This window comes from Pleurodeles waltl, chromosome 4_1, assembly GCF_031143425.1.
Source record: "Pleurodeles waltl isolate 20211129_DDA chromosome 4_1, aPleWal1.hap1.20221129, whole genome shotgun sequence".
NCBI lineage: Eukaryota > Metazoa > Chordata > Amphibia > Caudata > Salamandridae > Pleurodeles > Pleurodeles waltl.
The window spans coordinates 548,099,260-548,115,249 of NC_090442.1; the positions used below are offsets into that span (position 1 = coordinate 548,099,260).

The 15,990-nt window shown below is 48.3% G+C and overlaps 1 protein-coding gene across 4 annotated transcripts in view; it reads left to right on the top strand.

The window, feature by feature from the left end:
* Positions 1–15,990, top strand: part of TFEC (transcription factor EC) — a 612,796-nt gene that overhangs the window by 36,511 nt on the left and 560,295 nt on the right. The gene's annotated exons all lie outside the window — the stretch shown is intronic.

Sequence of the window (15,990 nt, forward strand, 5' to 3'; positions counted from 1 at the left end):
AACCTTTTTGATAAGCCTCATCTAGTTATATAGAATACATGAGTACATAACATGCAAGGTTTGTACAATATAATCACAAACTTAGAAACAACTACTCTATAAATCATGTTAAGTATAAAATGTTAACAAGAACAAGGTGTTGCTAATTAAATATAATTTGCTTCACTGTAAATATTTCACATTATAGTAACACACATCAATACAATTTCATGTCAAAAGAATGATTCAAGAGTCACAGATATAAATGCTGACATTATACAATATACAACATACACATCAAGGCTAAAACTATCATATCTTTTACATAATGATGACATTGTCAGAAGAAATGTGACTGTGTTTACTGCTTACACAAATAATCAATAGAGAACATGTAGAAAATAAGGACAACAATGGCCTCAAGACAGCAATGAGAATCAAAAATACCTGGTGTCTATGATACCTCAACATAAAAAGCTGATTCGAAGATTACATTACATAATATCATAATACACACTTGTCAAGGTCATTGTGGGTCACAATATTTAAATAAAATACTAATCAACATTTTAAATCTAAGGGAACATATCGTTTGGCTACAATTCCCCATACATATCCATGCTGCGCATTATGGCCAACCCATATAAACAACACACAAAAGCTATTTTTGACATCACTTGCATTATGGAAAAGATGGTTCACTAAGCGAACCAGTAAACTGATAAGCACAGCCCCCAGTGGCCAACTAAAAAGTAAAATACCACAAATTCAGCCCTTTACTTCATAGAAATCAAATCAGTTATTTTTGTTATCTGGGGTAGTGTTTGCAGTGAACAATGGGAGCCAGTTTGAAAGGGAACCAAAATAGACAACATTTTCCCTGAACATGGAAAACCAGGAAGAGAGCTATAATGTTCAGAAATTTCAGATGAAGAAGAACATTTTATAGAAATTGAAATTGATATTCTTGTTTGTTATATAGCACAATGCAGTACTCTCCAGCATGTGTGGTTTAAAGATCACCACTGTAGCACAAATGCACAACGGGCTATAAACAGTGATAGTATTAATGCCTTAGGCAGAGAGTCACAGATGGTTGAGGGAGTGAGGACAAATGGCATGATGAAAAGAAGTGTGTAAAGGAAATTATTAAAAATATAATTGGAACAACAAAGAATTGGTAGTGATTAAAAACTCAGTGAAAGTGAGCAGATTATATGTAAATTAATTTCATCATAAGACACCATTCGAGTTCCCGGTTTAGATAGAGTAGCTACTGTGCTAGGTAAGATATGACAAACAACATTATGTAACTGATAGTGGTGAAAACATAGCATTTGTAAGTATCATAATAACATTACACAATAAGTAAAGTCATCATATCTTTATGTGCAAATATCAGTCAAGATAACATGCTAACACATTTCCAGTGACATGGTAAGCACACACATATAAATGGTGCATATAAAATTTGGATTATGTGTACTTGATAACAGCATGATGGTATGGTTGCATATGTTTGACTTCATGATAGTCCTGTTTCTGTTTCATACATTGCTGTATACATAGGCAAATAAGTGTGCCAAGATTATCTAGCGTTCTTGCATCAGTAACTATTTGTTTTCTACATCACTGACTAGGGAAACAAAATATATTGTGATAGATTGAAAAATAAATAACAGTGCACCATTGCTAATTACTTAGATTGTCAAACACATTACAGTCCATAGCTGACAAACACACCTACATGTGTACTTTTCACACACCAATAAACCTAACATATTATATACTACATCAGAAATAATGAACTATAAAGGTTAGCGACAAAATGCACACAAACATATTAATTAAAAAAATCATTCACTTGTCTATGGTCACACACTCTCCTTTCTTTTTCAGAGCATGATTGAGGTAGTCAAAATATGCTTACACAATAAAGTACTTGCAGCAATGGGGCAGAGCCATCAGACTAGGGAGAATAATGTAATTTTAGAGATTTAGTTCATGTCTGATTCTGATGATGGCTCAAATGTTATAGAATTTTATAACTAACATAACCAAGTGTAACTGATCATTTGTTTCTCAGGCACAAAATCACATCAGGTACATTTATTGAGTGACCTACCTTTATCACTAGCCCATGAATGGTGGCGGATTCAGAACATAGCCCTGTTTATTATTAATTTGGTGGATTTACATATATTACAACATTAGAACAATCCGTGCATGGAAACAGTGAAGGGCATTAAAAAAATACAAATTGCTTGTACTAACTGGGCTAAGGGATTCAGACAGGAGCTTGTTGGAATTAGGTATAATATTACATTATTTGGCACAAATAAATTATAACTTTTTAAACATCTAGTTGGTACATGTGTTGAGTCAGATGTCATATTGCTTCAACACATATGTTCACAGCCAGCAGCAACACAGAGGATGGATCTTCTCTAATATTTTCCCAAACTGGGAAAGGTTGAAAATTTACTCTTGAAAAGGGAAGAAGTAAAGCTTCCTCCAGGGTTGGGGGGGAAAAATCAATCAATCAATCAATCAATAAATTTATAAAGCGCGCTATGTACCCGTTAGGGTTTCAAGGCGCTGAGGGGGGGGGGGCAGCTGCTATCGGTCAAAGAGCCATGTCTTGAGGAGTCTCCTGAAGGTGAGGAGGTCCTGGGTCTGGCGCAGGGAGGTCGGGAGTGAGTTCCAGGTCTTGGCGGCGAGGTAGGAGAAGGATCTGCCGCCGGAGGTCTTGCGTTGGATTCGGGGAACAATGGCGAGGGAGAGGTTGGCCGAGCGGAGTTGGCGGGAGGGGACGTAGAAGTTGAGTCTGTTGTTCAGGTAGGCGGGTCCGGTGTCGTGTAGTGCTTTGTGCGCGTGGGTGAGAAGTTTAAAGGTGATCCTCTTGTCCACGGGGAGCCAGTGGAGGTCCTTTAGGTGGTGGGAGATGTAGCACTGGCGGGGTATGTCGAGGATCAGGCGGGCGGATGCGTTCTGGATGCGTTGGAGTCGTTGGATGTCTTTTGCTGGGATGCCTGTGAAGAGTGCGTTGCCGTAGTCAAGTCTGCTACTGACGAGGGCTTGGGTCACCGTTTTTCTGGTTTCCGTCGGGATCCACTTGTAGATTCTACAGAGCATGCGGAGGGTGTTAAAGCATGAGGAGGAGACTGCGTTGACCTGTTTGGACATGGTGAGAGCGGGGTCGAGGATGAAGCCGAGGTTGTGTGCGTGGTTGGCTGGAGTGGGTGGGGGTCCCAGCGCGGTGGGCCACCAGGAGTCGTCCCAGGCCGAGGGGGAGCGTCCGAGGATGAGGACTTCTGTTTTATCGGAGTTTAATTTCAGGCGTCTGTTTCTCATCCATTCGGCGATGGATTTCAGTCCCTCATGGAGGTTGGCTTTGGCGGTGTGTGGGTCTTTAGTAAGGGAGAGGATGAGCTGGGTGTCGTCGGCGTAGGAGAGGATGCTGAGGTTGTGCTGACGGGCCAGTTGTGCGAGGGGTGCCATGTAGACGTTGAACAGCGTCGGGCTTAGCGAGGAGCCTTGGGGGATGCCGCAGATGAGGTTGGTGGCTTCTGAGCGGAAGGGTGAGAGCCGGACTCTCTGGGTTCTGCCGGAGAGAAAAGAGGAGATCCAGTTGAGGGCTTTGTCTTGAATTCTGGCTTTGTGGAGACGAGTTAGTAGGGTGCGGTGGCAGACCGTATCGAAGGCGGCGGATAGGTCTAGGAGGATGAGGACTGAAGTTTCGCCGTTGTCCATTTGTTGTCTGATGTCGTCTGTGGCGGCGAGGAGTGCGGTCTCGGTGCTGTGATTTAGTCTGAATCCGGATTGGGAGGGGTCCAGGATGGAGTTGTCTTCGAGGTAGTGGGTGAGCTGTGCGTTGACGATCTTCTCGATGACCTTCGCTGGGAAGGGGAGGAGGGAGATCAGGCGGAAGTTTTTGAGATCGTTGAGGTCAGCCTTGGGTTTTTTGAGGAGGGCTTGGATATCGGCGAGCTTCCAGCTGTCCGGAAAGGTTGCGGTGTCGAAGGATAGGTTGATGATCTTACGAAGTTGGGGGGCGATGGTGGAGTCAGCTTTGTTGTAGACGTGGTGTGGGCAGGGGTCTGAGGGGGATCCTGAGTGGATGGAGTTCATGGTCTTTCGGGTTTCGGCGTCATCTACGTGGGTCCAGTTGGTGAGGTGGTCGGCGTGGGAGGGGTTGTCGGGGGTGGGGTCTGGCGGAGGAGTGGTGTTGAGGCTGTCGTGGATGGTGGCGATTTTCTGGTAGAAAAAGGTGGAGAGTGCGTTGTAGAGTTTCTGGGATGGTGGGACTTCGTTGACGTTGGCGTTGGGGTTGGAGAGCTCCTTCACGATGCAGAAGAGTTCCTTGCTGTTGTGTGCGTTGTTGTTTAGGCGTTCAGTGAAGTGGGAGCGTTTGGCGAGTCAGATAAGTTGGTGGTGCTTGCGGGTGGCTTCCTTGTGGGTTGCTAGGCTGTCGGGTGTGCGCTCGAGAAGCCATTTTTTGTTGAGTTTCTGGCAGGTGCGTTTGGAGGTGATCAGTTCGTCTGTGAACCAGGCTGCTTTTTTCTTTTCTTGGTTGACGGTGGGTCTTTTGAGTGGTGCGAGGGTGTTGGCGCAGTTGAGGATCCACTGTTGGAGGTTGATGGCGGCGGAGTCTGGGTCGGTGGGGTCGGGCGGTGGGTTTTTGGAGAGGGTGCTGGTTAGTTGGTCTTCAGTGACTTTTCCCCAGCGGCGGTGTGGCGGTAGTGGGGGGCGGTGGTGTTCAGTGTTTTTCTTGAATGTGAAGTGGACGCAGTGGTGGTCAGTCCAGTGGAGTTCGGTGGTGTGGCTGAATGAGATGTGGTTACTTGCAGTGAAGAGTGGGTCTAGGGTGTGACCGGCGATGTGGGTGGGTGTGTTGACCAGTTGTCTGAGTCCGAGGTTGGAGAGGTTGGTGGTCAGTGATGCGGTGTTAGTTGAGGTCTCCAAGGAGGATGTAGTCCGTTGAGGCGAGGGCGTGGGTGCTTGCGAGGTCGGAGATGGTGTCACTGAAGGGGGCTCTTGGTCCTGGAGGTCGGTATATGAGGGTTCCTCTGAGGGTGGTGTTGGGGTCCGTGTGGATCTGGAAGTGAAGGTGTTTCCGCTGTCTTGAGGGTGTCGTCCGTGTGGGTGTGGATCTTGAGGGTGGATTTGTGGACGATGGCTATTCCTCCTCCGATTCCATTGGTGCGATCTCTTCTGGTGATCTTGTAGCCGTCAGGGATGGCGATGGCGATGTCTGGGGCCGACGAGTCGTTCCACCAGATATCAGTCAGGAAGGCTACATCTGGGGCGGTGGAGTCGAGCAGGTCCCAGAGCTCGATGGCGTGCTTTCGTGCGGAGCGTGTGTTGAGGAGGATGCAGTGCAGGTGTTTGGTGTTGGTTGTTGCAGGCTTCGTTGTTCTGTTGCAGGTGAAGTTGCAGGTGCGGCAGGAGAAAGGTCCTTTGGTGTGCTTCGGAGTGGCCTGGAAGCAGGCTGTGGAGGAGCCAGGGTTAAGGGCGAGGAGTTCGCTGGCCGAGTAGCGAAGGCTGGTGGTGCGGGGGCGTGCGGACCAGGGGGGATGGCGCTGTGCGCGGTCCAGGCGCGGACGGGCGCAGACAGACTTGCCTCTGGCGCGCCTCCAGCGCGCCATCCATTAAGAAGGGAGGGGGGAGGGGGAAGGGAGGAGCAGCTGGGAGGCGGGAGGGAGCGGCAAATGGGGGCACAAGGGGGCGGGGCCGCAGGGAGGCAGCGGCAAGGGGAGATCGGCAAGGGGGAGCGCCCAAGGGGCGAAAAACCAGAGAAAAACAGTAAGGCAAAAAGTTAAAAACAGTCACAATATACAATGAATGCACAAATACAATCGGGGTACAGCGATCAGAAGTGGCACACTGGGGGCAAGAGCGCAAGGACGCAAGGTGCTGAAAAAAATGGAAAAACACTTACAGAACGGCGAAAAAGCGGCACAACGGTCTAGTGAGGCTTACCAGGGCCTCGAACACGCTAGCAGCAGCGTGGGCGGGGGTCAAGGGCACGAGACAGCAGGATGGTGCTGCGGACGTGGGGGGCGAGCTCTAGACCTAAAACAGGTCAGAGGTCGCTCACTCGCGACGCGCAGCACCAGCCATTAAGAAGGGAGGGGGGAGGGAGGAGCAGCTGGGAGGCGGGAGGCGGGAGGCGGAAGGGAGCGGCAAATGGGGGCGCGGCGGGGGCGGGGCCGCAGGGAGGCAGCGGCAAGGGGAGATCGGCAAGGGGGAGCGCCCAAGGGGCGAGAAAACCAGTGAAAAGCAAGGCACAACAGTAAGGCAAAAAGTTAAAAACAGTCACAATATACAATGAATGCACAAATACAATTGGGGTACAGCGATCAGAAGGGGCACACTGGGGGCAAGAGCGCAAGGAGGCAAGGCGCTGAAAAAAATGGAAAAACACTTACAGAACGGCGAAAAAGCGGCACAAGGGTCTAGTGAGGCTTACCAGGGCCTCGAACACGCTAGCAGCAGCGTGGGCGGGGGTCAAGGGCACGAGACAGCAGGGTTACCAGGGCCTCGAACACGTTAGCAGCACCGTGGGTGGGGGTCAAGGGCACGAGACAGCAGGGTGGTGCTGCGGACGTGGGGGGCGAGCTCTAGACCTAAAACAGGTCAGAGGTCGCTCACTTGCGACGCGCAGCGCCAGCCATTAAGAAGGGAGGGGGAGGGAGGAGCAGCTGGGAGGTGGGAGGCAGGAGGGAGCGGCAAATGGGGGCGCGAGGGGGGCGGGGCCGCAGGGAGGCAGCGGCAAGGGGAGATCGGCAAGGGGGAGCGCCCAAGGGGCGAGAAAACCAGAGAAAAGCAAGGCACAACAGTAAGGCAAAAAGTTAAAAACTGACACAATATACAATGAATGCACAAATACAATCGGGGTACAGCGATCAGAAGGGGCACACTGGGGGCAAGAGCGCAAGGAGGCAAGGCGCTGAAAAAAAAGGAAAAACACTCACAGAATGGCGAAAAAGCGGCACAGGGGTCTAGTGAGGCTTACCAGGGCCTCGAACACGCTAGCAGCAGCGTGGGCGGGGGTCAAGGGCACGAGACAGCAGGGTGGTGCTGCGGACGTGGGGGGCGAGCTCTAGACCTAAAACAGGTCAGAGGTCGCTCACTCGCGACGCGACGCGACAGCCATTAAGAAGGGAGGCGGGAGGGAGGAGCAGCTGGGAGGCGGGAGGGAGCGGCAAATGGGGGCGCGAGGGGGGCGGGCCCGCAGGGAGGCAGCGGCAATGGGAGATCGGCAAGGGGGAGCGCCCAAGGGGCGAGAAAAGCAGAGAAAAGCAAGGCACAACAGTACGGCAAAAAGTTAAAAACAGTCACAATATACAATGAATGCACAAATTCAATCGGGGTACAGCGATCAGAAGGGGCACACTGGGGGCAAGAGCGCAAGGAGGCAAGGCGCTAAAAAAAATGGAAAAACACTTAAAGAACGGCGAAAAAGCGGCACAAGGGTCTAGTGAGGCTTACCAGGGCCTCGAACACGCTAGCAGCAGCGTGGGCGGGGGTCAAGGGCACGAGACAGCAGGGTGGTGCTGCGGACGTGGGGGGAGAGCTCTAGACCTAAAACAGGTCAGAGGTCGCTCACTCGCGACGCGCAGCGCCAGCCATTAAGAAGGGAGGGGGGAGGGAGGAGCAGCTGGGAGGCGGGAGGCGGGAGGGAGCGGCAAATGGGGGCACGAGGGGGGCGGGCCGCAGGGAGGCAGCGGCAAGGGGAGATCGGCAAGGGGGAGCGCCCCAGGGACGAGAAAAGCAGAGAAAAGCAAGGCACAACAGTACGGCAAAAAGTTTAAAACAGTCACAATATACAATGAATGCACAAATACAATCGGGGTACAGCGATCAGAAGGGGCACACTGGGGGCAAGAGCGCAAGGAGGCAAGGCGCTGAAAAAAATGGAAAAACACTTACAGAACGGCGAAAAAGCAGCACAAGGGTCTAGTGAGGCTTACCAGGGCCTCGAACATGCTAGCAGCAGTGTGGGCGGGGGTCAAGGGCACGAGACAGCAGGGTGGTGCTGCGGACGTGGGGGGCGAGCTCTAGACCTAAAACAGGTCAGAGGTCGCTCACTTGCGACGCGCAGCGCCAGCCATTAAGAAGGGAGGGCGAGGGAGGAGCAGCTGGGAGGCGGGAGGCGGGAGGGAGCGGCAAATGGGGGCGTGAGGGGGGCGGGCCGCAGGGAGGCAGCGGCAAGGGGAGATTGGGAAGGGGGAGCGCCCAAGGGGCGAGAAAACCAGAGAAAAGCAAGGCACAACAGTAAGGCAAAAAGTTAAAAACGGACACAATATACAATGAATGCACAAATACAATCGGGGTACAGCGATCAGAAGGGGCACACTGGGGGCAAGAGCGCAAGGAGGCAAGGCGCTGAAAAAAATGGAAAAACACTTACAGAACGGCGAAAAAGCGGCACAAGGGTCTAGTGAGGCTTACCAGGGCCTCGAACACGCTAGCAGCAGCGTGGGCGGGGGTCAAGGGCACGAGACAGCAGGGTGGTGCTGCGGACGTGGGGGGCGAGCTCTAGACCTAAAACAGGTCAGAGGTCGCTCAATGGTTGGAGGGAAAGTGAGCTTGTAACTGCTCAAGAGATATTTGCATGAGCAAATCTCCACCTGCATTTTTGCTCAAACTGAAATGCAGTTCACAAATATTTTATAGGAGTATGATTTCCTTGCCTACTTCTGTAAATTTTTCTGAATTCATTAAAGTTTTAAATCTGCACTCATGTAAGGATACATACCATAGGTGCACTTGTGTGACTTTCTGTGAGAAGTGTGTCCCTAATTAGGTCCGGTAATAACCAAGACCAACTTTTTAAATTCTGTCTCTCTAGCTAAGGCTGGGAGCATAATGCCATTTCACAAGGAGCATACCAGCACACAAAGTAGTTTTGTTCAGGGACTACAGTGACAATGTGTGATTTTTTAGACCAAAAAATAGTTTAGCTTTTTGCGAATGTTTGTTAAAATGGTGAGGGCCCAAAAGCTCCCACGACAATAAAGTTTTACAAAAACAATATCATAACAAGGTGCGCATTGACACAGCCAAAAGGCTTACCACCAATAGGAGACCTATTGGCTTTGCCAGTGCTTGTTTATTTTCATGTTTCCTAAAATCTTGTTGAAACTGGTGACACTGATTTTCCATTATGAATATTTCTTGTAAATACTAGCCTACATCAACACATTTTTACTAGAAATGGTATATAAAATTTCAGAGGAGTTTGTTCAGAAAAAACTTTTTTTCCTAGTTGCATTTTTTTGTGAACATTTTATTTTCAAAGCAAAGTATCATCAGACTTGCTTTTAAGCTTCTGCAAATATTTGTGCCCAATAAGAGAGCATTCTGGAAGCATCATACATAGCCTTAAAGTGGTATACTTCGCAAAACTGCTGTACATTTTTATGCTGGAACCTGTCAGTAGTGCAATCCGAGCTTACATTTCTTTAGACCATTCACCCTAATAATAAAGGCTTTGTGTAATGAACCATAAATACAAGTTTGGACAGCATGAACAAATTCACACAAATATTACCTTAATTGTAGACAATGCCCTTCTCTGATCCATAATGTGGTACTGTAAACTGGCAGTCAAAGGGTTTATGCTGCAGGGAGTTCAGCCTTCTTGTCACAAGGACAAATTAAACATGAAAACTTGTCATTGACCCCAAACAATATGTCCCAGATATTGCAATATAGGAATTCCACACCCCTGGACATGAAAGTTTGAATATACCCATGTGAGAGCACAATATTCCACCCTACCAACAGCAACTAAGTAAAACTTGTGGAAGACCATGCAAGCAGCAATCTAGCAATTATGGGTGATGATGTAAGCGCAGTACTCTGGAATGAATTTCAATATTTTAAATTACAAGTCTAAATTAAGGTTCACAAACTGATGCATGATGTACCAAATATAATTAGTATATTTTTTGTAATACAATTATTGTACCATTCATTGGCAGTGAAGATGCCTAACGTTGCAAATCCATTAAAAAAATGATGAAGGTTTAATGCAGGTATATATGACATGACTCAGTGAAAACAGCTAAATTACAAACAATATTGAGAACGTTAGTTAAAATTTGCCTTGAAAGTATCTTTCTATACCATTATATGTGATGTAGTATCCCCCCAAACACTCTTGCATTGAAATACCATCATGAAGTTATTGCAAGTACCATAGTCAACACAAACCAATAGCCAACTATTCACTCCTTTTATCCCCTCCATGCATGGTCTTTGTAATGTGAAAATGTGTCTAAGGATGTAGATTCTGTGTTTTAACCAAGACACACCAATCATCAACAGTGAACATATATGGTTGTGCTGAAGAACAGTTGTTCACATGTAGCCTCACTGAGGAAGGAGTTCAACTCTTGACTTCTGACAAACATGCCTTGATGTTCTTTTGTTCCTCACTCAGCTGGTATGAGTGGTGTCTGCTGTCATAGTTTAGAGGTAATATAAAATGTAGGTCTTTGTGCAAAGCACAGTCTCAGGAGTGATTTGAGCATGCCACAGTGTAACAAGTTGGGTTGTTGGTTGAGTGGGGTGTTAGCACTGCTCAAGCAATGGCCACTATACCTATCAGGGTGAATCACAAAAGTTACTAAATTAACAAGTGCATAACCCTCTGGTTGTTTGGCACAAAAGCAGTCAGGCTTAACTTAGGAGGCACTGTGTAAAGTATTAATACAGCACACAAACAGTATTAAAGTGAGAACACAACACATGGAAACGCCTATACCAATTAAAAAGAAATGAAAGTACACTGTAATAAATTATTTGACACCAAAACAACAAAAATCCAATTAGTATAAACTGAGTTATGAATTTTAAAGTTTAAGGCAAAAAATAGCAGCTAAAAGATCAAACACCAATTGTGGACCTCTAGCCAAGTCAGACTGGGTCAAAGTTGAAAAATATGGCAGACTGCGAGGGAGTTGGATACAAAAAGTGTATTCAGACCAGTTAGTGCTTACATTTGAACTTAGAAGAAGTTTCAACAATAAGGCCTCTTCAGAAGGTAAAGTTCAGTGGACAAGGCTGCAGGTGGTGCCTGAGGAGGTGTCATTGACAGGAAGCCACTGGCTAAAGTTGTGGTAAAGATTTCTATATTCAGACTTAGGGCCTGCTTAGATATTGGCAGATGGGTTACTCCGTCACAACGGTGACGGACATCCTATCTGCTGAAATCTAAAACCCATTATTTCATGTGGGATTAACATTTTTGCAGACAGGATATCCATCATCATTGTGACGGAGCAACCCATCTGCCAATATCTAAATAAGGCCCAGACTCTTTTGGAAGATGAAAATCTCCAGCGGGATGAGGTTGGAGGTTGTAGCCAACTAGTGTTAAACAAGACTGGAATCCTCCTTGATGAAGGACAACTAAACAAGATTTGCTGCTGTGGAGAACATAGCAGGAGCTACCACAAAGTCAGGCTGCAGCGATGCACCTTGAGTGGATAGAAAAGCAGGGTAGTCCTGGTCTCCTATCGGTTCTCAGAGCAGTCTTTAATTTAAACATTTCCAGAGTCCCAAGTTTTGGATTTCGGCTATCTGGGTACTTTTAGTACCACCACCAAAGGTCCAGGACTGGAGGGGCACCACTTGAGAAGTTAGGACTTCCTCAGGCTGAAAACAGGTGTAGGTTAAAGATCGTTGGAGTCTTTTCTATCCTTGAGGCTCTCATCCGGAGGCTAGCCTACTAGCCCTTGGAGTCACTCTGGTAGTCGTCCTGGGTTCAGCAGTAGAACAGGGCTCAAATTGCAGGACATGTCTTTGAGGGATCAAGACAGCCTTTAGGCAGCAAAGCACTCATTCTAGGTGCATCAAGGCAGTTTTCTGAAGTACAAAACAGGCCACAGCAGCAGGCAGTCCTCTGAAAGTCCTTCTGCAGGTCCAAAAAGTGAACTTAAGTGTGGGTCTGAGGGTCTGATTTACATACCTGGTGACACCTTTAAATTCGAAGATTCTGTAGAATGAACTTTCAAATGACTAAACTTTCCAGCTTTCTCTGCCCTAGCCCCAAGCTGGCTGCATGAACAATGCAGGGGTGACAAGTCCTTTGTGTAAAGGCAGAACACAGCCTATTCAGTTGTAGGTGGGCTATGCCACCCATCCTGCCAGCTAATCGGCCATTTAGGCACACCTAATCCTTCTATTGTGTGGTAGTATGGAAGGAATAAACAAAAAGCCCAATTGTTTGCTACACACAGTCATGTGACCCAGGGACAGGCCACTGACACCAAATGGTTCGAGTAGAAAAAGGCCAACTTCCTAAAGTGGCGTTTTCAATATTGTAACTTAAAATCTGACTTTACCATTAAAGAGGATTTTCAATCACAATTTCTTAGACACCAAATATGACCCCCCTACCTGTTCCCAATCAAAAGTAGGGGTGCGTGGAATGTTTCATTCCACCTGTGGAATTAGTGGAATTTGGCAACTCCACATTACTCTTGTAAATCTGAATCCCAGTCTAATTCCGCCACTCACAATGTGGTAGAGTTTTTTTTCTACGAGGCTCCATAAGTGTAAGTGTGAGCAAGATTTGGCATCCCGAAAAGCGACTTTCTAATATGAGTGGTTGCTGACAGTTGCATGCAAGCACGGTCAGAGGGCTGCTTCTGAGGTAGATTTCGACTTGAATGGCCATGCACTCTTGCACAGTCAATGGTGCAGTTCATGCTGATTTTTAAGTACTGCTCACACTAGGGGCCCTAATATGAGTCTGGCGTTCCAAAGACCGCCAGACTCGTGGTGGAGGTCACAATATGAACCTGGTGGTAGGACCACCAAAAGACCGCCATCTCCGCCAGGATCATTGATTCCGACGGGATGACGGTGGTCGTGATTGTAATCAGCACTGTACTGATTACAATCATGTTCTCGTCCACATGAAAAGGCTGGTGGAGAAAAAGTGCTGGGGGACAAAGTGAGCCCCTGCTCTGCCCTTGACACTGACAATGTCATGGGCAGTGCAGGAGCACCCGTTCCCAGCACCATCTGAATGCACACTGTCTGCTTGTCCCTCTTGCGCATCTTTATTTTGTATGGGACAGTCCAGTGATCCTGTCAAACTCTGGGCTCTACTGGTTCCATGATCTATACTTTATCACCAGGTTGAAACTCCACCAGAGTGGCCTTCTGGTCATACGAGTGTTTCATTACCTCTTGACTGGCCTCAAGGTTGCTTTTGGCCTTTCTCTAGAAGTGGGGCATCTGGTTGCTGAGGGCAAACATGTAGGTGACCATATCCTTGGGGGGTTTCCTGGGAGCTTTCTTCCACCCCTCCTTGACAATGCTTAGGGGCCCCCTGACAGGGTTAGCCATAGTGAAGCTCAAAAGAACTGAACCCTACCCCTTTCTGGGGCACCTCTCTATAAGCAAAGAGAAGGCATGGCAATAGGACGTCCCACTTAGGCTTCATGGCCTCAGGTAGGCTGCAATCATGCCTTTCAAGGTCTTATTGAATCTCACAACTAGAGTATTGGATCGAGGGTGATAGGGTGTGGTGAACTTGTAAGTTACACCACATGCATCCCACATGGACTCCATGTATGCAGACATGAAGTTAGTCCCTCTCTCAGACACTAACTCTTTGTGGAACCCCACATGGGTTAAAATCCCCATCAAAGCTCTGGTCACCACAGGTGCAGTCACCGTCCTCAGAGGGATTGCATCTGGGTAGTGTGTGGCATGGTCCACCAAGACCAGGATAAACCTGTTGCCTATGGCTGCCTTCAGGTCCACTGGATCAGGGGAGCCTTCAGATTTTTTCCTGACTTCCAACTGACCTGGCAAGTGGGACAGGACCTGCAGAATGTATCTGAGGCTGTCATCATTCGGGGCCAATAAAAGTGGGTGACAAAGGTTTTGTCTTGCCCTAAATGTTCTGCCAGCGGTATGTCATTAGCCAAACCCAGTAGGAAGGCTTGGTAACACTGAGGGACCACCAGCACATATGCTACCCAGGTACCAGAGCCTTAGGCTCACTATGTAGGAGATCATTCTCCCAGTAAATCAGGTGATTCCCAGAGGCTTCACCTGCTGAATGAGTTGAGGCCTGTCGCCTCAAGCCCTCAAGAGTGGGACTCTCTACTGCGCTTTGCAGAACTCCACCCTGAAGGGCCCAGCCTCAACTTACTAACCAGCAAGCTCAGTTAGATCACCTATGGTGGCAATATTTTCCCTGGTTGGCTCAGGGGCCTCCTCCTTAGGGACCCCATCAAACTCCACCGTGGGAACTTTGGGGGCTGGTTTCCACGCATCCTGTCCTTCTCCTTGGCAGCTGTCTGGGACATTTTGTCCAGGCTACAGACACACTTGACACCCCTCCTGGGCAGCCATGGACTGTGTGGTCATACAGGCCCACTCAGGCAATCCCATCATCTCTAAGTGATATCTGAGCTCTATCTCCCCCCAGGTATTGTGCTCTCGGTCATTGTCTAACAGACAATCTACAGGCATGGCAGGACTCATCGCTACTTCCAGAGTCAGAGCCCCCCCCACTCAAAGGGAACCAGGGCCACCGATAGATGGCTCTCAGTGACTATGACTTGGTGGAATGTGTTTGGTAGGACCTGCTGACACCAGCTGACCCTTGACAGTAGTCATGCTAACTCCTATATCACGCAGAGCCTCCACCCGTTGCCCATTAACGGTGACCCACTGCCTATACACTGCCTATACTAGAAGTAATGGCAGGCATGTGGGCTTTTGGCATCATGTCTGCATCCCCCAGGGACACCAGGGTACGTCTGTCTGCTCCCCAAAACTGTCTGGGACTACCTCCTCCCTGAGCACTGCACTAGCCAACCCAAGTATCTGCCCACCAGTGGGGGCTGTGCCATCTCTGGACATTTGGAGTCGCCCTTAGAGTGACCATACGTGGAGCACTGTGCACTTTGGAAAACTCACCTCCCTGTCTTGTGATCATATAACCCTTTCTTCTAAGGCTCAGACTGGGAGTGGTTACCACTATTCCCTTGGGACTTATTATGGGGGCCTTTGAGAACTCCTTATTTTTAAGTTTTTCTCCCCCCTCTTTCTTCTGTTGGGTACCTTGGCCATCTTTGTGGGTGATCCCCCCTCCCCCCACTACCTTTTTGGACACGAGGATGCTAGCCCAGAGGCCCGCCTCCTTAGCAAGCTTCCTGGGATCAGTCAGCTTGCTGTCAACTAGGTGCTGGTGCAACTCTGTAAAACAAGTACCGAGCATGTGTTCTCTTGGGGTTAAATTGTACAACCCAACATAATCACCAACTTTGCTGCCCCGCACCCAGCTATTCAGTGCCTTACTGGAGTAATCAGTGAAGTCTACTCAGGATTGGTGGGGGAGCTTGTTTCAGTCCCTGAATCTCTGGCGATATTTCTCAGTAGCCAGTCCAAATTTGGCAATCAAAATGTTTTTTATGGGAGTGTGCTTGTTCTGGTTCCCATCATCTAATGTCAGAAGTGTATACCTCCCAAGTGTAGACATGTGTTTACACAGACCCACCATCCAGTGCTGTTCAGAAACCCCATGTGCCCTCAGTGCAACTTCATAAGCAGAAAACCACTTGTCAATGTCATCTCCCACTACCTAACTGGGCACCAAATCCCTGGGTATACAAGCCTTCTTTTCACTAGCAGGTCCTGCACTTATGCTGCCACCATCACTGCTGGATTCAGACAGCCAAGCCTTGAGCTCCAGCTCTTTCAGACTCAGTTCATAAGCCAAGATAAGATTCTTCTCAGTTAAGACTCTTTCAGCGTCAGGGGTGTTATGCCCTACTGCTGTTGGCAGCTCCTCAGAAGAGCTCTTCTAAGGATCCCCCAACTCATCATGCTCTTGGTTACAGAACTCAGGCCCTTAGCACCTTCTGAAACTCGCCCTTCTTGGAAGCTCCAGGGGCAGGTACCCCAATATCCGTGAAGAAGCCTATCAGCTGAGTAAATGTCTACTCCTCCAGCTTAGCCAGGTCAAACTCC